General features: G+C 43.9%; 1 protein-coding gene across 5 annotated transcripts in view; it reads right to left on the bottom strand.

The window, feature by feature from the left end:
- The window catches only part of ZNF217 (zinc finger protein 217), a 74,253-nt gene extending 72,039 nt beyond the window's left edge, over positions 1-2,214 (bottom strand). The window contains exon 1 of one of the 5 annotated variants that reach the window (XM_033914899.1): positions 1,756-2,214. The gene's annotated coding sequence lies outside the window, so the exon portion shown is untranslated. Of the gene's footprint in view, positions 1-186; positions 314-464; positions 585-648; positions 795-1,755 lie in introns of those variants that run through there. The other 4 variants (XM_033914895.1, XM_033914896.1, XM_033914897.1 and 1 more) reach the window with 4 other exon arrangements.
- Between the last annotated feature and the right edge of the window lie 22,408 nt (positions 2,215-24,622).

The following is a 24,622-nucleotide window of genomic DNA, read 5'->3' as shown; positions in this document are numbered from 1 at the left end:
AAAGTTAACAGGGGAAAATAAAACCCACACGTTTTGTTAGTTATGCTTAATAAGTTTGTAGTTAGTTTTATTATAAAATATAGTGACATCATATATATAGTTCTTATCACACCATAATCTAGAAAAGATTAACTTTAAGTACACTTACCTATTCTTCCCCCTCCCCCCCCCCCTCCATATACATACCCGCCTCACTCCCACACAAAGGAAAGTACTTTTGAAAAGTCTAGGGTTATTTTCACGTTTGGATAATGGAACAAATATCATTGAAATATATACAACTAAAACCAAGCGAATACAGGAGAAGCTTAGGAGGGTAATAAAAACATGGCGTGAGAGCAGTTGCAAGCTATTGTCATGTCACTGTGCTTTGATACCTTTACAGATAGAAAACCAACCCCCATCAAGCAACAGCACAAAACCATTAGTCAGCAAGTCAATGCTTGCTATTATTCCACTTGTACCTTTGCTTTTAGTTTGGAGTTTCCTACTAGGTCGTCAAGCCCATGTTTATGAGACCACCCCCTTCTTTCCTGGAACAGCATTAAAAGTACGTTATTATAACCTTATCTCTTCCCCCCCCCCCCCGCACAACTCCCCACTGAAACTTCCTCTTTCCTTTACAGAATTTCAATCCACTGCACTTACTTTTAGTTCCTATTTTCAAGACCCAATATAACGTATTCTTGAGCTGGAGAAGAACCAATTCTGTTTAGTTCCCAAGGTCATTCCCCCCCCCCCAAAAAAAAAAATAAAAATAATAATAAAATAAATAAATAAAATACAAAAAAACCTGCCGATGTCTCAGGCTAGCCCCCCCCCCTCAAAAAAAAAAATACTTCCCCAAATCAATAACGTTGGCAGCTGTCGTTTCGGAGCAGCAACTTCCCGAAAGGCGAGGGGAGGGTTTATTCAAACGCAAACATGTTCCAAGGCTGAAGAATTCGGCTTCCAAAAGGAATTTCAGTTGCGGCTCCTTCGAGCCACGAAACGATCAGCGGTGGAGAGAGAGAGAGAGATCTCGCTCATCAGAGGCAGCGGCTTCCTGTTGCTATTCGCACTGCAATTTGGTGCAGCCCCAAAACCCAAAGAATCCAGCCTGCCCCTCCCACCCAGCTCCATGTCTCCTTCTTCCAAATCACCGGCCGCATCCGTAGGTGTGTGTTACGGACATCTCGTGTGTCTCTCTCTCGAAAGGGGGAAGGGGAATCGCAGTCTACCCCCCCCCTCCCAAAGCACGGGACGGTCAACTACTTTTTTTTAAGTTGCAAGAGAAGCTCTGCCAGGCACTTCCTGCCCTCTCCGAGCACACTTTTTTGCCCCCCTTGGATGCTTTGGAACATTTCAAGAAGGGGGAAGAAGATTAAAGGCAGTTTAACTGTCTGCCATATGACGCCACACATGGTATGAGATGGGGGGGGGGAGAGTTAATTCAAAACCAAACTTATAGTGAAAAGTAATTTCACATCATTTTATTCCGCCTCCCTTTTTTTTTTTTTTTTTTTTGCAAACATAAGAGGATCACAATGCAAAACTCACAATCAAAACCAAATAACACAATACTATATACACACAGAAGCATAGTCACACACACTACTCCCAAAGCATCATCGCTTGCTGTGAATAAAAAAAGAAATCGACGGGATGACGACTAATTATTATTAATTAAAAAAACAGTTTACAAGAGTGTCTACCAGTATAAAAATTAAATTAAAGAGAAAGCCATACTCAAAACTCCTGAAATAAACATTTTACCTGCTGCCCTCCTCTTCCTCCTCCCCCAGACCGGGACCAGGAAGATGCCACGATTCTCCAGTCGGTAATCTTATGCTGAGAAAGGAATAAAAAAAAACCCTCAACTTCTGCAGCTCCTCCTCGAATAAAGACAAATAAACGGGGAGGGGGGGGGGGTCGATCCTAGCCAAATCGAGATCTTCACCGGGGGGGGGGGGGGGAGGGTGGTGTAGCGAGCTCAACGCAAGGGACTAGAGGCACTGATCCATCTTCTCCACTTCCACTCCCACCTATCTCCTGCAATAAATTTAAATACAAGCAAGAAAACGAAATAACGAAGAGGCGCTTCTGCTGCACGAGAGGCTGAAAGTTTCGGGGTGGGGGGGGGAATAAATGAAAGCGGCCGCTGCCCTTCTCTAGGATCCGGCCGCCTCAACGTGGCTCTGGACAGGTGGGGGAGGCAGAGAGGTAACGAGTTTCCCGAGTTCCTATTATTCATTTATCTATGAATTTTTCTTAAATTCACGGATACATACAGGTAGGAGAATTTACAAAAAAAAAAAAAAAAAAGAGAGAGAGAGAGAGGGGGCGGAGACTGCGCCGCTGTTGCTCCTCCCCCACCCCTGAGCTGCTGCGTGCTTCTCGAGGGGCGGAGCTAGACGCATGCAAGCCGCCCCGGCTCCTCCGCGTCTCCAGGGCGGGAGACTTGAAACAGCTTGCGGCAGGCTGCGGGAGGGGGGTCACGTGATTGCCGCCCGTGAGCAAGCGAGCGAGACTCGCAGGTAGGGAGTGGGAGGGGCGAAGTTACTGTACACGTGCTGCTTGACCTGTTAGCCGCGTGTACAATAGAGTTCCAAACTACTGCATTGCTTCCAGAGGTGATCTTTTAACCAGTCTCAAAGTCCCTCCTTGAGGGCCGCAATCCAGTCGGGTTTTCTGGAATTCCCCACTGAATATGCATTGAAAGCAGTGCATGCACATAGAGCTCATGCATATTCATTGAGGAAATCCTGAAAACCCGACTGGATTGTGGCCCTCAAGGACTTTGAGACACCTGCTTTAGGTCTTAAATGATTTTTCGCTCTGTCTTGCTTTTCAGAAAGAGGATTGACACAATAGCATCAATGGTTATGCCTACTTTCAGTGGCTGAAAGTCAAATAAAGGATTCCAAGCAGGGCTAGCCCTAGGAACTTGGCACCCCGAGTCAGCTTTTGCATAGCACTCCCCTCCCTCCCAGCCATGATCCAGTAGCTCCCCCTATTATCTCAAGTATCCAGCACCCTTGCTGGTGATAAAGGATGCCAAAATCCAGATTCCCAATCTGGCGTCTCTCCCTCACTTCCTGCAGGGGAAAAGTGAAGAAGAGAGAGGGAGAAATGCTTACACCCTCCCCCCGTACCTCTTTAAATCTTCGCCAGCACAAGCAGCTTCTCCAGCCTGCTGCTTGCACCAGCATTGGCTTTCCATCTGACATCACTTCCTGGTCCTGCAACCAGGAACTGATTTCAGAGAGGAGTCAGGCTGGTGCCAGCAGTAGGCCGGAGACGTTGCTCACGCTAAAGATAAAGGGGTTATTTCATTCAAGTATCAGTATCTTTTGGTGAAAGATCCTAAAATCCCGTTTATTTATTTTACTCCAGAAATACATAAATCTTTAAGTCATCCTCCTGGCCGACCAATTGTGTCGAGCAAAGGATCATTGTTCAACCCTTGTTGCAATTTTTAGACTTTCATCTTCGGGAATTGGTTCAGCAGATTCCCTCATTCATACAGGATTCCACGCATTTAATTAAAATATTGCATGGGATAACAATCACTGGTCCGGTGAAACTAGTTACACTTGATGTAAAAGCATTATATACAAACATCCTAAAGGATCAAGCGGTTGAATTAATTAGATATTTAATGCCCCATTTGGATATATCTGAACAACTTAAAGGTTTTTTAGGAGACATTTGTAATATGATAATAAAAAGTAATTATTTTGTGTTTCAGGAGCATTTTTATTTACAAGTAAAGGGAGTCACCATGGGGGCGACTGTAGCACCCTCTATAGCAGTGGTTTCAAACTCGCGGCCCACCAGGTACTATTTTGTGGTCCGCGGTCTGTACTAGTGCTGCCCGCTCTGTGCAGCATCCTCCGGCTTCCCCGCTATTATCTTCCGATAATTACTACAGCCTGCAGAGAGGATTGCCGATGCTGTAGTGATCCTTGCAGGCTGCCGACGTCCTCAGCAGCATGTTCCCTCTGCTGCGATCCTGCCCCTGATATCAGAGGAGGGGCGGGACCGTGGCAGAGGGAACATGCTGCGGAGGCCGATGGAACGCTACAGCACTAGCAGGCTCTCTGCAGGCTGTGGTAATTAGCTGAAACTAAGCTGGAGTACGCAGCAAAGAAGGGGGGAATATTCAGGCCTTTGAGGGGGGGGGGGGGAGATTTGTAAACTCTAAAGAGTTTTACCTCATGCAAAATTGTAATTTCTTTAATAAGACTAACAATTTTTTCTGCGGCCCTCCAAATCCAAAATGTGGCCCTGCAAAGGGTTTGAATTTGAGACCACTGCTCTATAGCGTCTTTATATATGGCACGTTATGAACAACACTTTATTCAGGGATCTCAATACAGCAAGCATATAGTAATTTGGAAGCAATTTATTGATGATGTGCTGTTCATATGGTCTGGAGAGCAAGAAGAGTTAGACCAATTTTTGGCTTACTTGGAACGGTGTGATCAAAACATATCTTTCCGGTCTATAATGTCACAATCATCAATTAACTTTTTGAATATTCAAATTAGTAACATTAATAGCCTGTTTAATAAACATTATTTATAGGAAGAAAACAGATCGTAATACAGTACTACATTATGGAAGTTATCATCTGAAAAATATGAGGGATAATATACCGGTAGGTCAATTTTTAAGACTGCGACATTTATGTGAGCAACAGGATGAGTTTATATGGCATGCAGAGCAAATGAGGGGGCATTTTAAACAAAGGGGTTATTCTGAAAGAGTAGCACGCCGGGCACTTAAGTGCGCCAAGAATACTAATCGACAATGGCTTTTAGAACATCCTAAACGTCAGGGTGAGGCTGATAGGTTAACATGTATACTTCCTCATTCTTATCAAGCTCTGCAAATTATGCAAGCTATTCGCAGACATTGGTATATTTTGAATTTACACCGAAATTTGAGGGATGGCCCTCGTTTTGCTTTCACGCGCGGCAGAAACCTCCGGAAACTGCTGTCCCCGGATCGATCTGCCGCCCAGAATACTGAGTCAAATGGGTCATTTTAGCTGTACTTAATGTGTATACTGTAAATACTCTTGGGAAACAACTACTGTTATTAATTCTAATAACGGCAAACAGTTCAAATTAAGATCATATACTACCTGTGACACAGCTCAAGTGATTTATGGTATAACATGCCCTTGTGGCAAATGGTACATAGGGCAAACTAAAAGAAAAATAAAGCATCGGATGGCTCAGCATTTGACCAATTTAAGATTAAGGGCTCCTTTAACGAAGGCGCGTTAGCGGTTTAACACACGTAATAGCGCACGCTAAACCGCCAGCCGTGCTAGCCGCTACTACTTCCTTTTGAGCAGGCGGTAGTTTTCCGGCTAGCACGTGATGAAAAGTCACGCGCGTTAAACCCGCTAACGCGCCTTTGTAAAAGGAAACCCTAAGTAAATTAGAAGCTCCTCTGGTTGGTCACTGGGTGGAGCATAACAATGAGAGAGAAGAATTCAAATTTGTAGTTTTAATACATATTCAATTGAGAAGAGATGGGGATATATCAGAGGTAGTATTAAGAAAGGAGCAAAGGCTAATTTATCAGTGAAATACAATGGAGCTGGTAGGTTTAAATAAAGAAGTGGGATGGAATCTGCTTTTAACAGGAAGCTGATGATTGGGTCGACATGATTTCAGGTGTTATCAAATTGAAAGGGGTTATGGGTAGGAGAAGAAGATGGGAACACTCCTTTGTCTGCCTCCTGGTTTTGAGAAGTGAACGGGTGTATCATGAATGCTGATTAATCCTTTTGTGCTGCTGTCAATAGTTTGTGAATATCTATGATATGGTATAATAACAATTAGATTTAATGTTGTTACGTATTTATGGAAAGAATGAAGGTTAAAAATTTTATTTATGCGTGTTTAGACGGTTTGGGAAATCTCATTTGGCTTCAGCTCCTGAAGACGCCTGTGTAGCGAAACACAGCCTTCTGTCACATAGTCTTGAGTCGGGCTAAGCTGCATATAATTTTTGACGGCTAAAGGATTGGATTTTGAACTGAAGAATAATAATTTGGTGACCGAGAAGAGGTCATTCGTGAGTTGGAACTTGTGATTCAGTCAAGAAAAATTAAACCCGACCAGATATATGATTGGGTAAAACTGATGACAATTGCAACTGGACACTCGATATCTAGAATGACTGTTGGGTTATATTTGTGGGGGTGGCCTAGTAGTATGTGTTAGTAAGTTTTTAGTATACGATAAAGTATTTGCACATTATTTATTATAACAATAATAAATATTTCAATATTGGATTTGAACTAATTGAAGTGATAATAGCTTTTTTGTGTGTATTTGTATGAATTAAATCATTTGAAGCTATTAATTAGATATAGATAATCCCAGATACTAGTATATTTGGGTGAAGATTTAAAGAGGTATGGGGGGAAAGGAGGGTGTGAGCATGGTATGGGGTGCTGGCACATCCACCAAGACGGCGCCCGGGGCAGTCTGCCCCCCCCCTTAGTACGCCACTGGACAGTGATCAGGGTCATGGGCCCCTAGATATTAAAAGTGATTAAATTAGATGGCAACTAGGAGTAGGTCTCCTATTCCTATGGGCCTTCTCAGTGGCATAGCGAGGGTGAAAGGCACCTGGGACGGTGGCGTCCCCTCCTGCTTCTTCCCTGATCCCACCTGCCACGTGTGCCCCTCCCTGCCTGTTCCCCACTTGCCGTATGTGCCCCACCCCCTCGGTACCTCTAGTTTAAGTTGTTGCTTGCGACGGTCAACAAGGTGCTCCTCGCAACCCCGTCAGCTATCCCTCTGATGTCATATGCGCGGCACCTGGAAGTGACATTACCGGGAGAGCCGACGGGGTCGCGAAGAGCACGCTGTTGATCGCCACTAGCAACAACTTCAACTAGAGGTAAGGGGAAGGGGGTGCACACGTGGAGGGGAGGAATGGGAGGAGGAGGGGTGCCAGCGCCCCCACCAATATGGTGCCCAGGGCGGACTGCCCCCCTTTTACTACGTCACTGGGCCATCAGACATTGCCCTATTGTCCCATTGATCAGACTGCCCATGGCTCCAAGCAAACTGTCAAAAAGAACTTCCCCCCCAAAGCATGTAGGGTCCACCTTAGAGGAGAGAGGAATGGCTACAAGGGGCTCCCCTGCACGCAGGAGTTATGTAGTTAGAACAGTGTATCGCAAACTGTGTGCCTCCTGAGATTTCTGGTGTGCTGCGACACACTGGTGAGGAGGAGAGTCGTCCATATCGGCTGCCTGCGTATAGGACGTGCCTCTTGCAGCGAGAGGCACATCCTGTAGGAAGTCAGCCGGCGCAGATGACTCTCTTCCTGGCCAGCTTCTCTTTTCCTCTCCACACATCTCCTGGATCCCTCCACCGGAGGGTTATGGCCAGATGTGCCTCCGCTCATAGTGCATGCGCGTGACATCATCGTGTCATTGTCCCCGCACTTCCGGATGCCTTTCTGCCGGGGCACTGAATTTAGTGTGCTGCCGGCCAGAACGTTTGCGAGACACTGGGTTAGAACATGACCTTGATTCCTTCAGCACCTTTCAAGCCATTTGCACTTTTTAAAATAAGTTATTCAACTTGACCTGCCCTGACAGTTATATTTGGATTTCCTTTCCTCTCCACACCATCTTATTTCCTCATATTTCAAAAAAGATATTTGACTCATTTAATTCATAGATATATAATTCTGTTTCCAAGCCACCATTATTCAAGTTTATTTAAAATTTCTTATACTGCCTAATCAGACTTATAGGCAGTGCACAAAATCATAAAAACATACATTGTCTAAAATAGAGGCTTAAAATGATAAAACATTCAGAGACATTTAAACCATGACAAACGGGAACAGAAGGTAAAAAGTAGAGAGTTGCACGGGGACAGAAATCCCACCCATCCCCGCCCGTCCCTGCCAGGATCCTCTCTGTCCCCGCCAGGATCCTCTCTGTCCCCACCCGTCCCCGCCAGGATCCTCTCCGTCCCCACCCGTCCCTGTCAGGATCCTTTTCATCCCCACCCATCCCCGCAAGGAATTACCTCCATCCCCACCCATCCCCATAAAAAGCAGCAATTACTTCTGGCAGGATCATCAATTCCACAGTTTCTTTTGTGTTTGCGCTGCTGTTTTCCTTGTGGAATCTCTTTGGTGGAACCCTTTTTTTGTTTTCTGTTCAGGTAATTAACTTATAAACCCCCTCTTTTACTAAGGCTGACGTGTCCATTATATTATATGGACGAATCCTGCTTCCAAAGCCTTCCGTCCCCATGGGAGTCTCTTTGGCTAGAAGGGGGTCCCCGTGGGAGTCCTGTGGGCAAGAGGGGGGTCCCCATGGGAGTCCCGTGGGTTAGGGGGGATTCCCATGGGATTCCCGCAATCCCCGTTCCCGTGCAGACCTCTAGTAAAAAGGCAAGAACTACAATGTTCAAGGTAAAAGATAACATTTAGGGGGAAAACAATAGGAGGAGATACTGAGGTTATAATCATTCTAGGTCGCCCTTACAAGGGCAGTTAGGTCTCAAAAGCGTCAAGAAATAGAAAAGTCTTAAGTTTTATCTTAAATAGATTAAGGATAGATTCTTCTCATAAATAAGCCGGGATACTATTCCATAAAGAGGGAGCATTCATGGAGAAAAATGGATGACCTGAATGTGTTAATGTATTTTAATGACGGAATAGAAAGGAGATTCTGAGCAGATGATCGTAAAGTCTTAGAAGGGCTTTACGGGATTGATTACAGACGAGGACTGGGCAGACTGAACAGGCCATTTTGGTATTCATCTGCCATTGTTTACTATTTTATATAACGACAAAATGTAAAGAAGAGCAACCAAAATGAATGAATAATAGGTATTTTTTTCAAGAAAACACATTTTTTAAAAAAAACCTGCATCACTAAGGGCTTTGTATCTGTATCACCTATCTAGCAATCTCACAAAAGAATATGAGACGTCTCCAAATAATGCAAAATGCCGCGGTCAGACTTATCTTCGAGCTGAAGAAATTCGACCACGTGACACCCTACTATCGGCAGCTGCACTGGCTACCAACGGAAGCCCGAGTAAGGTTTAAATTTGCCTGCCTCTGCTTCAAAGTACTATACAGCCTGACCCCCAAGTACATAACGGACCTTTTCGCATTTTCTAATAACAAACTCAAGAGAAACACACACTCAAAATTCATCTCCCCTCCAGTTAGAGGCTGCAAAATGAAAAAAACACCACAAACACCTTCTCTCTCACCAAGCAGTCCTATGGGGCAAAGACCTAGACCAACTGCTTTCACCCACTACATACGGGGAATTCAGGAAACGCCTAAAAACATACCTGTTCCAGAAATACCTAAACAATTGACCCGCGCTCCCTCTCCCTCCCCCCTCCCTATTCCACCTGAACTTACAGCACTGTTATAAATATAATCTGTTATCTTCATCTTATCGTAACTTTACGTTGCTATTTATCCCCTACAGGTCCTGTCGGACATTACCTTCTAAAATGTACATATTACATTTTCGCTCAGCAAATTGTATTTCTATACTATTGCCTCCTGAGGTCTCTGATCTCTGTATTTCCTCTGAATATCTACTTATTGTATTTCGCTGAATGTCCATCACTCTTGATTGTAAACCGCCTAGAAGTCGCAAGATTGTGGCGGTATAGAAGAATAAAGTTGTTATTATTATTATTAAGCAGCGTGACGGTACTTAAGTTTATTTATGTTTGCTGTTTGTGTACACACAATTCCCCCTTCAATCACTCCTCAGAAGCTCAGTTACAAACAAGCAGTTTACAGTTATGCAGGCCTCAGAGGGGAGCCAAAGGCAACATTTTTTGAAATACGCATGCATTTACTTTGCATAAAAGGAAATACAGGTAGAGTGGTATTTTAAAAAGGACTTACAAACCGAAATTGAGACATCCAGACTAGTATACTCAAGTTTCGCTGGCATTTTAGACTTGAAGCCTGTTTTAAATTGTGTAGGAAAATAAATGTTTATGCTTTTGACAGGATCATCTATTTTAAAATCATATTACAGTTGACTCTCAGTTAACCAGCACCCATGGGGATGCCGGATAAATGTAGTTTCTGGTTGCTTGAGAGTTACTATAAAAATAGGCCTAACTAATACTATACCCTGTACTATGCCATACCATAAACTGTTCCAGACAAACTACCAGATATGTGGTAGACAAAGCGTGAGCGTACTTAGGTGTGGCGTTCTAAGTTTACCCTCAAATTTTGCCATAAATTGATTTTATTTTAATTTAAAGTACTAAAGTATTTCTTTGATTTTTTTTTTTTTTTTTGTGGTTGCTTGAGTTCCGGTTAACAGAGTCTACTGTACTATCCATTCTGTCGTGTCTGACGTTTGGATTCTCCGTTGACCAGTCCTCGCCATGCTTCTCTGTTTTCCACGCCTTCTTTCGATTGTTTAATGTTCATTCCTGCCGCCTAACTTTGGGCGTCCCATCGGAATCTGCTCCTTGGGGCCAGATTCTACAAACAGCGCCTAACTTGGTAGGCGTCTAGAAAAGTGGCACCTACTGCTTGTCAATCATGTACAATCGTATATGGTGGTGACTTAAGGCCGGTAGGCGGGTGCAGCTTAGGTGCCAGTATATTATGCCAGGGTTTTCTTGGCCTAAAATATCATGCCCAAACTCCACGCCTAATCATGCCCACCTCCAAGTGGTAGGTGCCTACCGAGTTAAGTGCCTACCGGCTAATTCCTTTTTAATTGTTTTTTAATAGCACTTTCAATTAGCACCAATTAAGCCAAATGAAAAAAAATAAGTTAGGTGACTAGATTGGCTAGTTGTGCCAATCTAAATGCCTAAGTATAGACATCTTTAATAGAATCAGGGTCTTAAGACCATATTCTTTATACAGTATAATCTCGTTATAATGGACTTCAAGGTACCTGGAAAAACAGTCCGTTATATCCAGTTGCATTTTTTAAAAACTTTATTCAGGTCAACTTGAAACAACGAACAATCAATGAACAACAGTCACTGCACAAGCATATCAGCAACATCAAGAACAAAACTCAGCAAAACATTGGTATGGCACGAAATAATTGCAAAACCAAAACACTAAAAGATGTTCTAAAGCATTATGTCGCACTGTACTGGAAAGAAAAATACTCTATCATTTTCTTCTGGGCTGTATTTTGATACTGTATCACTGGCACGCCACGCGCCTTGTAGGCGCAGCCTGCATGTCCATTATAGCTGAACAAAACTACAGCTGAAAGCGACTCTGGGGACCAAATTGGTTGTCCATTATTTCTGAAAGTCCGTTATATGCGAGTCCGCTATATGCGATGATTTTCTGTATGTTTATAATGGCGCATGGCCGGGACCAGCAGACCTCATCTGCTACAGGCAAGGTTCCGTTATAAGCAAGTCTGTTATAACGAGATTATACTGTATTTAATATTTATATACCACGTATTACCTAAGTGGTTTACATCATTCAGTTACTCAAACATTTTTCCCTATCTGTCCCAGTGGGCTCACACCTGGGGCAATGGGAGATTAAGGGGTCCTTTTACTAAGGTGCACTAACTGATCTAGCGCTTGCTAAATGCTTACGCGCCCATTATATTCTATAGATGCATTAGCATTTAGCGCGTGCTAAATCGGTTAGCATGCCTTAGTAAAAGGACCCCTTAGTGACTTGCCCAGGGTCACAAGGAGCAGCATCAGATTTGAACCCACAACCTCAGGGTTGCTGAAGCTCTAACTCTAACCACTGCACCTCACACTCCCTATGTATTGTCAAAAAATCAGTGCTTACTAGAACGGCCCTTAGCATGATTCCATAATAGATGTAGAAGCCCATTAAGCACCAGTGTGTCGCATAACGTTTAGGCCAATGAAATATCTGTACCTAACTTGTAGGTGGATCAGGCATTTTCTATAACTGTGTGCCTAACTTATAGAAATGCCCATAATCCACGCATGCTCCTCCCCGACCATGCCCCTTTTTCAGATTCGTACACTAGACCTGGCGCGCCGCACAGTACAGAATACCCCGACCAAGTGATGCATGTAGCTTTTAATTTATGTCAATTAGTGTCAATGTTAATTGTCAATTGTTGTTGCCAGTTAGGCTTAACAATTAATCTGTGCATGCAAATTGACTGCACAATCTAAGGCGCCATATACAGAATTGGGGTGGGGGGGGGCAGTGTCTCTTTTAAAATCACTGCTTATATGTGAGTGCCAAATTTTATTTTTTTTTTTACATATGCAAACCTTCTAAAATTGCTTCCTGTGTGCTTCCTCATGTTAAATAAAACATACTTAGACACCCAAGATTATACACACAGGGGCTCATAATCGAAAAAGAAAAATGTCCAAAAACCGGCCTGTCGGCACTTGGGCGATCATAAACGAAAGACATCCAAGTGCCGATAATCAAACCGGGTTTTTTTGCTTGTATTTCTAAACGACATAGGCCTTCATAGTGCCGCTGAACGACCAAAGTTAAACGGGGCGTTTCAGGAGCAATATCGAGGGCAGGAGTTGGGCCGGATGTGGGCCGGCTTAGACTTAGTCGTACAGCATGTGTAACCGAAAGTTATACAGCCCAGGATCGACGGAACTTGGACGTTGTGACTTAGACCAGTGGTCTCAAACTCAAACGCTTTGCAGGGCCACATTTTAGATTTGTAGGTACTTGGAGGGCCTCAGAAAAAACTAGTTAATGTCTTATTAAAGAAATGACAATTTTGTATGAGGTAAAACCCTTTATAGTTTATAAATATTTCCTTTTGGCTAAGTCTTAATAATATTGTAATTTATAGCTAAAGAGACATATGATCAAGAAACGGTTTTATTTTACTTTTGTGATTATGATAAACATACCGAGGGTCTCAAAATAGTTCTTGGTGAGCCGCATGTGGCCCCCAGGCCACGAGTTTGAGACCACTGACTTAGACCATTTAAAACATGGTCTAAGTCAGTGGTTCCCAACCCTGTCCTGGAGGACCACCAGGCTAGTCGGGTTTTCAGGATAGCCCTAATGAATATGCATGAGAGAAATCTGCATATAATGGAGGTGCCAGGCATGCAAATCTGCTCCATGCATATTCAATAGGGCTATCCTGAAAACTCGACTGGCCTGGTGGTCCTCCAGGACAGCGTTGGGAGCCACTGGTCTAAGTCACAAAAAAACACCTAAAGTCACCAGATAAGCACTGCAAACATAAAACAGACCCCCACACACTACCCCAGTGATCACCGATCCCCCTCCCAACTCCATAAAAATCATAATCACACCTTTAAAATTCAGCCTCCAGACCATCATCACCTGACAGCCTGGCATTGGAAAGCCTAATCGTCCAGCACAGAGGCGGCTTAAGCTGACTTGGGGATGGGTTAGGGACTCATGGAGAGATGGACCCATGCTCATAAGCCCCTGTAAACATGTGCACTCCCCTTTACATCCCCCAAACCCTTTTGTACTGGCATATAAGTGGCTCCTGCAGCCATAAGGGCTATTAGGTTGGTAGATAAGTGGGTCTAGAAAATTCTGGAGGTGGTTTGGGGGGGCTCACCATTACCTATAAGGGAGCTGTAGTGAGATGATGACATGGCACCCTTTGTGTGAAGTTCACAGCAGTGCCCTGTAAGGTACCCCACTATTTAGGTGTCATGTCTGGGTGTGCAGTCCATCACTTTGCAGACCCCTCCCACGTCCAACAGGGCTTGTTCTAGGCGTTTTTGACTTGGACGAAAATGTGGTATAAAGATGGACGATTTAGCGACTTGGACGATCAGATCGACAGGATGTATAGTTAGATGATTTTCGAAACAAAAAAAATTTTGGACGTATTTTTCAAAAATGTGTTCTAGGCTGTTTTTTTACTTTGCGACTTAGACGTTCCTTTCGATTATGCCCCTCACAGTTTGAAAAGTGAGGATGCAAACAATGCTAATTCTTCCATACACTAAGGGCCTCTTCTATCAAACTCCGCTAGCAGTTTGTAGCGCGGTGAGCCACGCTGAATGGCCCGTGCTGTTCCCGATGCTCATAGAGTTCCTATGAGCGTCGGGAGCTGCGCAGGCCATTCAGCATGGCTCTCTGCGCAAAAAACTGCTAGCGGAGTTTGATAGAAGAGGCCCTTAGTGTATGGAAGAATTAGCATTGTTTGCATCCTCACTGTCTTATTACTTTCCTACCAACTTAAGTGATAAAATAGTATTTGGGTTTGGCCTCAATTTCCCTGTAATCTTCTAACATTCCCTCCCTAAGGCATGCGTCACTGACTTTGCACTTCCTGTTGTTATTAACTCACAATGGCTCATCTTTAAATAGCTAGCATCTTCCTCCTGAAAAACGTGGCTTTTGTCTAATTACAGATGTACCCAGGTCCTGTGCTATAAATGAAAACCGCTGGTAGAGGTGATCCATCTCCTGTCTAAAATGTTTGTTAAATTTAGAAAAGGCAGGTTGGGAAAGATATCTATAAATAATGCCTAGTTTCAGCTAGTATAGTTATTGGTCAGAATTTAAGAGATTATTCATTTCTGGAAAGAGCAGAGATCAGTGCGTTTAGCAAACAATGAGAACGTAAAGAGATAATCATTGAACTCTTGCACCATTCCATACTGTAAACAGCAATGATTTCATTGTTACACGAGAGGACAGAAGAGAGAGCTGTGTGCCTTTTCCTCAAATCTAAACTCTAACGGAATTACCCACATAGGCAAAAGTTTTTAGTTGGAAAAGGATCTTTGTAATTTTTTTTCTTAAGTGTTCTTATAACACCTTAAGAAACCTTATATGCAAACTAGCTGGGTTTCTACTTGATGGAAGTATGTAGAAAGAAGACTGCCCATTGCGTTATGTAGGTCTGTGTTGATATTTGTCAATGTATGTGCTTGTATTTTTTAAGTGTGATACTTTTCTAGGTTCTTTTACTAAGGTGCGGTAGCTGATTTAGTGCGCCCTAATTGATTTAGCGCATCCATTGACACGTGCATCCAATGGGCACGTTAGCACACGCTAAATCAATTAGTGTGCCTTTGTAAAAGAGGGGTTTAGTATATGTGCTGTGCGTTTTTATTAGGGGCCGCTGAAAAGTTCTCAGCCCAACCAAGAAGAGAATGATGTGGAGTCATGAAACTTACAAGTTATTCCACACTTTTCTTGACACTTCTTGACAAATGCATCTAGTAAATGGGCACAAGTATAGGGAAACCAAGCCATTGTGACATCACCGATGAGGTTGGCTCTTAGGCACTGGTGGAATGAAGCATTATGACATCACAATATGAGGGGCCGCTGAAAAGTTCTCAGCCCAACCGAGAAGAGAATGATGTGGAGCCATGAAACTTTACAAGTTATTCTACACTTTTCTTTACGCTTTTTGTTTCATTTCATATCATTGAAACGAAAAGCTTCAAGAAAAATATGGACTAACTTGTAAGTTTCATGACTCCACATCATTCATTTTTTGGTCGGGCTGAGAATTTTTCAGCTGTCTCTCATACAATATGTTGTATGTTTGTATATACTACACAAAATTACTCATTTAATAAAAATCAGTCTGGAAAACAATCAAAATACCCACACCAATTAAAACTGAGATAGCATACCACTTTAACTGTTTAGTGGACCATCATAAAAAGGAGGTTGCTTAAAATGGACACTTTCCCAATTTAATTAGCAGAATTTTATATTAAAGGCAATTAGACGATAACTAGAACGGAGCTAGTGAAATGCAACATATGTAATCATACATTGCCTGTTGGATAGTTCGTCCACGCACAGTACAGTGCTTGGCCCTTAGTCATGTGGCAGCCACGAGGACAGAAACATGGACGCTCCATTGCAAGATTTTACCATCGAAGAACAACGTGCAGTAGTGCGCTTTCTGTAGGCAGAGAGAATGAAACCTGTTGAAATTCTCTGTCGGATATTGACTTAGTATGGACATAGCGCCATGAATCAATGAAAGGGTTATGAGTGGGTAAAAAGGTTTAAAGCAGGACGAACAGGTATAACCGATGAATGTTGCTCCAGTCGCCCATCAACGTCACGCACACAAGAGCGCATTGACAGGGTGAATGCCTTGATTAGAGAAGACCGACGGATAGTGATGTCTCAACTGGCTGCAAATTTGGATATAGGCTATGGATCTGCATTTGCCATAATGCATGATGGCTTGGGATACAGGAAAGTCTTCGCACGATGGGTTCCAAAACCGCTTAGTGATCTGCACAGGCAACAGCGTGTGGAGGTTGCCACCCAGTTCCTGACACATTATAAAAACATAAGAATAGCCTTACTGGGTCAGACCAATGGTCCATTAAGCCCAGTAGCCCGTTCTCACGGTGGCCAATTCAGGTGACTAGTACTTGGCCAAAACCCAAAGAGTAGTAACATTCCATTATCTCAGAGTAAGCAAGATTTCGGTACCCCAAAGAGTAGCAAAATTCCATGGAGAATCCCCAAAGAGCAGCAACATTCCATGCTACCCATCCAAGGCAAGCAGAGGCTTCCCCCATATCTTAATAACAGACTATGTCATTTTCCTCCAGGAACTTGTCCAAACCTTTCTTAAAACCACCAACGCTATCCACTCTTACCACAACCTCTGGCAATGCGTTCCAGAGCTTAACTATTCTCCGAGTGAAAAAATATTTCCTCCTATTGGTTTTAATCCGAGTATTCTGGAGAGAACTGTCACGAGACATGGGTGCATCACTGAGACCAAGAGAGCAAAAGACAGAGCATGATGAAGTAATGGAAGCGGTGCTCATCTGGCTTTAGGAGCAGCTGACAAACTTCTTCTCTGCAGGAATGCAGAAGCAAATTAAATAATACAAATGTGTCGCCTTGCATGGGGACTCTGTGGAAAAGTGATACGTTCAATTCAAGTTTCAAGTTTTATTTTAATTTGATGAATCGCTTAACTTAATTTTTACTAAGCGAGTTACAGCATAAAAAGATAGCATTTATTTGAATATAATGTTTTTGTTTAAAAATATATATATATATATATTTAAAACAATAGTTAGAACCGACAGACATACAGACCAACCGAAACACTAGGCAAAAAAAGGGCAGAACTACAATTCAGTATTTTCCAGGGCATAGAAAAGAACCATAAACGAGGGAAAAAACATTAGGAGAGGGAAGGTAAAGATGTAAAGGGTGAAGTAAAATCTTTTAAATATAATTTATAAATTAAAAGCATCTTTAAAAAGAAAGCTTTTTAAATTACTTTTAAAATGGCTCAGGTTGTTTTCCTCTCTCAATTGCAGAGGTAAGGCGTTCCAAAGTTGTGGTGCCATTACCGAAAACATATCTTGTCGACGAGTTCCGATGATTTTCAAAGAAGGAACCACTAAAAGTTTTAGGTTGGTGGAGTTACTTCTATTAAAGCCATTAAATGTATTTTTGCCTTTACTTTTTGATTTACGCTCGTAATATTCAGGCTTTAAAGCAAGTTATGATTTTCAAAACGACAGAAAAATAATAGCACTTATTTTAGTGGAACTTAAGCAACTCCCAGTGAAAATTTTAAATAAGAACAAATAATATACTCTGACTTCTTGACAGAGTGAACTATACCCCCCTTTTACTAAACGTCGATAGTGGTTATTAGCGCAGGGAGCCGCGCTGAATGCTCCGCGCTGCTCCCGACGCTCTTAGAGTTCCTATGAGTGTCAGGAGCATCGCGGATCATTCAGCATGGCTCCCTGCATTAATAACCGCTATCGCGGTGTAGTAAAAGGAGGGGGTATGTTATATACAAGTGTAGGTAGGACTGTGGACTGTTGGGCAAATGCTGTTGAAAGTTTTGAAGATTTCCTCTGTGATGCAGCATTTTTTTCAAACCATGGTGCTTTGTCATAGTGTGTCTGCATTTGTGTTTAAATATTTTGCTTTAAATTATTGCAATTTCTCGGTCGTTGGAGGGCGCGGGGGGTGGAACAGTTGCGGCATGTTCTGCGGGATGATGGGTCTCTCTTACCTTATGCTGAGTTGGCGGGGAGGGGGGTCCCTGAGATAGGCCTTCCATTTGCCTATTGTCAACTTAGTCACTATGTGGCTTCCCTTCAGGGGACTTCCTTGCAGGGGGATTTTGGGACCCAGCTCTGTACTTTTTTGGCTGCGGATCCTGACACTAGGGTCTCTATATCTGCTTTGCACGGCCGGATTCTGGCCCTTTGCCCGCCTAGGGTTTTCCCTGGTATTTTGGAGGCATGGCAGCGGGACTTGGGTAGGGAATTGGGGGACAATTTCTTGTTAAAAACCCTGAACCGAACTGCGGGTTTGGTACATAGTGCTGAGTTACGTGAATGTCACTTTCGAACTGTCCTGCGGGCCTATGCTTCCCAGAGTCAGGCTTACCATATGGGTTGCATTGATACCCAGTTATGCATCCGCTGTACGGGGGAGGTAAATTCTTATTTTCATGGTATTTGGAGTTGTGAGGGGATTCAGACCTTCTGGACGGAAGTGGCCTCCTTTTTACAGGGCTTGTTGCAGACCCCTGTGCCAGTATCCGTGCAGTCTATGCTGTTTGCCCATTTCTCATTCTTGTATATGTACAATTCTTATGAAAAATTATTTCTTAGTAAATGTTTTATTTTGGGGAAGAAATGTATCTTGTGTTGCTGGCTGTCATCTGAACCACCTTCATTCTGGTACTGGAGGAATCGCCTTCATGAACTTATGGGATGGGAGGCCCGTTTGGCTAGTCCTTCTCGACGCCGGAGCAGAGATTTTGTTCACACTTGGACTCCATATTTGAACATTTTGACTCCTGAGAGTCGTAGTCGGGTCTTGAATAGACTCCACCTCTGAACCTGTGATTTGCGGTGTCTATGCTGTTCCCTGCTTACGAGTTTATATGTATCTGTGGGGGGATGGGGAGGGGTGGGAGGGGGGTAGGGGCTTCTTGGTTGGGGGGTGGGGTATGGTGGGTCCGGGGAGGACATAAGAGTCCAGTCCTCCGCGGGTGTTTGATGAAAATGTATCCCATGGTTGTTATTGCCGTTGTATTTACTGTTGCTTAATAAAATAGATTTGAACTAAAAAATTATTGCAATTTCTAAATTTTCTTTTATATCCACGGTGTTCCTAGATTAATATTTGGCGTTTAATTTTATTATATGTTTGTTTTCTGTCCTGTCTGGAAGTGCGAACGATTGCAATTGGGGGGAAACCAGAGCAAATAACCAGCCTGAATTTATAAACAACTTACTTATTCCTTGCAATCAAACTAGGACTTTAAGATCTACAGCTCACAACCTTCTTACCATTCCCTCATTGAAATATATCAGTACAATGAGGACCACAATTTTCTCCATTAGTGCCCCCTCTCTTTGGAACAGTATCCCAAATCATTTACTTGAAATAACAACTCTTGCCAATTTTAAGGCGAAGCTAAAGACATTTTTATTCCTTGATGCTTTTGTAACTTAAACTGTCCTTCTAAGGACGACTTAGATTCAGGAAAGGCTTCTGCCTTCAGTTCCCTCTTCCTTTATTCTTTCCCTTGAATGTTCTCTTTCTCTCTATCAATTGTAGTTCCAACCCTTCTTCCCTTTTGTTCCGGTTCATCAATGTCTTTATAAATTGTCATTTCCCCTGGTTTGTCTTTGTTCATATTGTATTTTAATTGGCGCATTGTTTTGGCGTTTTTTTTTGTACACCACCTAGAAGGCTTGATTAGGCAGTATAATAAATTTTAAATAAAGTTGAAACTTGTCAGTTAGATAGACCATGTAGTTGAGATCTCTATTGAAAATGGCCTCCATGTGATAAGGGTTCTATCCTTTTTAGTAGGGTTAAATTTGTAAAGTGCTCCAGATCATGACTGTATATTGTTTATTATGGTATATTTGTTTTAATATAAGATTGTAAACCACATCAAAAGGCATCGCTAAAGAGAGGGTATATATAGGGTACATACAGTAAATTCGTTCCTGAAGCATGCTTGTAATCCAAAGCACTCATATATCAAAGCAAATTTCCCCATAGGAAATAATGGAAACTCAGACGATTTGTTCCATAACCCAAAAACGTTAATACAAAATATTATACTTACTTGTATTGTAAGATCTCACTCATTTAGAACAATCACTACACTCCTGCAGCGTCAGAGAGAGAAGAACCATCTGTTCAGTCGTGATGATGTGATGCGTGTATACTGTATGTACTCGTATTGCAAGACTTTGCTTATATAGAACAGTCACTACACTCTTGCAGTGTCAGAGAGAGAGAGAGAAGAACCATTGGCTCAGTTGTGATGTGTGTATACTGTATGTACCCTGTTTCCCTGAATATATGACACTGTCTTATATTTTTAAAAACTCCAAAATATGCACAAGGTCTTATTTTCAGGGGGATGTCTTATTTTTCCATGAAGAAGAATACAGTACACATTTATTGCTGAAAAAAAGACATTTATTACCTGTATATGGTACAGGTCATCACAAACCAGAAAAGCTGTATCACAAACCAGAAAAAACTGTATCACAAACCAGAAAAACATTTAAGGCCCTGATTCTCCAAAAGTGCGTCCCGATTTTAGGCAGCTGTAGACGTCCTACAGCTGTCTAATCATCCAATCGGGATGCACGTTTTTTAAAAAAAAATGCTCCCCAGGCAGGCCGCCCGGGAGAGGCGTCCTATACTAAACGCCGATTCTGTAACCGGCGTCTTTAGAGAATCGGGTTAAATTAGACGCGGCCGCTATACTTATGGCAGCAAGGGATCTCCCTGCTGCAATATGTATAGCGGTTGTTGCGGCCGCCTGTCCCATCACCGACAGGAGAATGCCTAACTCCTCCTGTCGGAACCCCGAGCCCCCTCCCCCCCAAACTCGTAATCGCCGACAGGAGGATGCCCAACTCCTCCTGTCGGACCCCCGGACTCCCCTCCCCCCCAAACTCGTAATCGCCGACAGGAGGATGCCCAACTCCTCCTGTCGGAACCCCGGAACCCCCTCCCCCCCCAACTCGTAATTGCCGACAGGAGGATGCCCAACTCCTCCTGTCGGAACCCCGGAACCCCCTCCCCCCCCAAACTCGTAATCGCCGACAGGAGGATGCCAACTCCTCCTGTCTGAACCCCGGAACCCCCTCCCCCCAAACTCGTAATCGCCGACAGGAGGATGCCCAACTCCTCCTGCCGGAAAGCCCAACGACCCCCCGCCCCAACTAATCTCCCTCCCCCAACTAACCTTTCAATGTTGGTCAGCTGGACGGGTCTTGCTGCCGTCCAGCCAACGGGTCTGCCTCGTGGAAATGAGACGGCACGCCCCTTCCCAGCCCATCCCCGCTAAATCTAAGGCCTGATTGGCCCAGGCTGTAGAAGCCTGGACCAATCAGGCCTTAGGCATAGCGGGTCCGCCCATCCCCACTAATCCTAAGGCCTGATTGGCCAAGGTGCCTAGCCTGGGCCAATCAGGCCTTAGATTTAGCGGGGATGGGCCGGGAAGGGGCGTGCCGTCTCATTTCCACGAGGCAAGACCCGTCCAGCTGACCAACATTGAAAGGTTAGTTGGGGGAGGGAGATTAGTTGGGGCGGGAGGTTGTTGGGCTTTCCGGCAGGAGGAGTTGGGCATCCTCCTGTCGGCGATTACGAGTTTGGGGGGGAGGGGGTTCCGGGGTTCCGACAGGAGGAGTTGGGCATCCTCCTGTTGGCAATTACAAGTTGGGGGGGGAGGGGGTTCCGGGGTTCCGACAGGAGGAGTTGGGCATCCTCCTGTCGGCGATTACGAGTTTGGGGGGGGCGGGGGTTCCGGGGTTCCGACAGGAGGAGTTGGGCATCCTCCTGTCGGCGATTACGAGTTTGGGGGGGAGGGGGCTCGGGGTTCCGACAGGAGGAGTTAGGCATTCTCCTGTCGGTGATGGGACAGGCGGCCGCAACAACCGCGGCCGCTATACATATTGCAGCAGGGAGATCCCTTGCTGCCATAAGTATAGCGGCCGCGTCTAATTTAACCCGATTCTCTAAAGACGCCGGTTACAGAATCGGCATTTAGTATAGGACGCCTCTCCCGGGCGGCCTGCCTGGGGAGCATTTTTTTAAAAAAAACGTGCATCTCGATTGGCTGATTAGACAGCTGTAGGATGTCTACAGCTGCCTAAAATCGGGATGCATTTTTGGAGAATCAGGGCCTCGGTGTACAGAGGCTGTTCCTGGGCTTGTTTTCCTGGACAGCGGAAGCAGGAAGTTGTGTGACCACGCATACGGTACTGTACCAGTACTCTGGATCGCCAAGACATGCTTGCCAAATAGTGCCTTATTTTCGGGGGGGGGGGCCTTATATTTCCCAGGTGGGGAAAAAAAGATGGGGTGTCTTACTAAAGGAGGAGGTCCTATAATGGGGGAAACACGGTACTTGTATTGCAAGACATTACTTGTATATCAAGTTAAAATTTAATCAAATGTTTTGCTTGTCTTGCAAAACACTTGCAAACCAAGTTACTTGCAATCCAAGGTTTTACTGTATTTTTTTTTTTTAATCAATCAATCAATCAAATAAACCCATGCTCTGGCATGGTTTGACCTCACTTGTAACTAGGTTACTAGAATTGAGGTTGAAAACAAATGGAGCTGTTAAACATGTCTCTTTGTCTCTCTGTGCTTGGATAATAATTCACACTGTCAGACCTGCTGTCCAGGTAGACTATTGCATAACTACAGGTGAGAGAGAGAGAGAAAGGAATGTTTCAGAAATACCTCTTTGAAAGAAAGCAAAAACATGAACACAAGTATGTAACTCATTTTGAGCTATTTAAATGGTGAGAGCCAAATAAAATATATTCTGGTCAATATTCAACGGGAAATATCCAGATAACTGCTGCAATTATTTTCCTCAGTCGTGGCTTCTGCTGAATAACTTTACAAACTATCCTGCTGCTATCTACTCTCGTAGATAGTGCTGGAGCAGTGCATGGTCAATGAGTAGTCCCAGCAATTATCCAGTTGAGTGGAGGAGTAACCTGTTGGTCAGTGCATTGGCCTGAGAACCTAGGGAGCTCGGTATGATTCCCACTGCAGCTTCTTGTGACCCTGGACAAATCACTTAACCCTCCACTGTCCCAGATACAAAACTTAGGGCCCCTTTTATTAAGCTGCGCTAAAGATTTTTAATGCGAGCCGGCATGGTAAATGCTTAGACATTCATAGAATTCCTAGCAGTGTCAAAGCACTTACCTCACTGGCTTGCACTGAAAAATCTCTAGCGCAGCTTGATAAAAGAGGCTCTTGTGTCTGAAAGGGCTGAGCGGTCACCTCCCGTCACTTCACCACCACTAGCACTTCTGGTCTTCTTTCTTTCCAGCACCAGGTTCATACTCTTCGCTCTTCAAAACATGAACAAGCTCCTCCAGACACTTCCCTGGTCACTCTCTGGCCGCCAAAGATCACCCAGCCTCCGCCACTCCCTCTGGTCACCACTGGGTCATCTCCAACCCTCATTGGACTTCTGGGTTTTCTGGCTGCTTCTGGTACCAGTCTCTCTGCTGGTCACCACCGGTCCCTCCAGTCTCTTTGCTGGTCACACACCAGTCACCTTTGGCCTAGGATCTCTGATTCTTCAGGCTGCTTCCTTCTGGGTCTTCTGGCCACTTTTGATATTGTTACCAGTCTCTTCACTGGCCATTCCAGTCCCTCTGCCAGTCACCATCAGCCTAGGTCCAGCGGTATGGACCCTCCTGTCACCAATCTCTCCCTGAGGACTCTCACAATCACTCAGACTCTCTCCCTGAGAATTCTCCTAGTTCCTCAGATTCTTTCCACCAGTCTCTCTGTCAGTCATCAAGCTTGAGCATTCTCTAGTCCAGACATGGGCAACTCTGGTCCTTGAGGGCTGGAATCCAATCGGGTTGTCAGGATTTCCCCAATGAATATGCATGAGATTTATTTGCATGCACTGCTTTCAATGCATATTCATTGGGGAAATCCTGACAACCCGATTGGATTACAGCCCTCGAGGACCAGAGTTGCCCATGTCTGCTCTAGTCATTCCAAACTCTACTAGACAGGCTGGTCAAGTTTAGGCTTACTGAGGATTAGGTTTTTGCCAGCATTCCTCCCCTTAAGGGTCACCTAAGCTGCAGAAGGAGCTCTAGCTTTTTTCAGCTCTCTGCTCTGGAACTCTTGTTTTCACCTCCCTTTTCCACTGAGGGTGAGTAGAGAGCTCTCAGGTATCTTTGCAGCATCTGTATGCAAATGAGCTCCTTCTTCTGATGTTGAGACTTCCCTCTGTTGACCACTGACATGATATACACCTCATCATATTGAGGTGGTGGCTTCAGTCAGGCAACTGGTGCAGGGGGTTGAGTCTCAAATTAACTATGCGGACAGTCCTAGTGATGGATGCCAGTCTGTCCGGCTGAGGAGCCCAATGCTTGGGTTGTTTGGCACAGAAACTGTGTCTTTCAAGTTTATTATATTTTGGTAAACCGGCTATTTAAATTCTAAGCGGTTTATATAAAAATTTTACAAAAATATAAAATTAAGGGAGACAATACACAGATTATTAAAACCATTAACATACACCATTGGACAAAAAAGGAAGATGGTAAAAGGATACAGTGTATATTATATTAAAATAAAAAGAATA

The sequence above is a fragment of the Geotrypetes seraphini genome, chromosome 11 (genome assembly GCF_902459505.1).
Source record: "Geotrypetes seraphini chromosome 11, aGeoSer1.1, whole genome shotgun sequence".
Lineage (NCBI taxonomy): Eukaryota > Metazoa > Chordata > Amphibia > Gymnophiona > Dermophiidae > Geotrypetes > Geotrypetes seraphini.
This window is presented reverse-complemented; position numbering and strand designations above follow the sequence as displayed.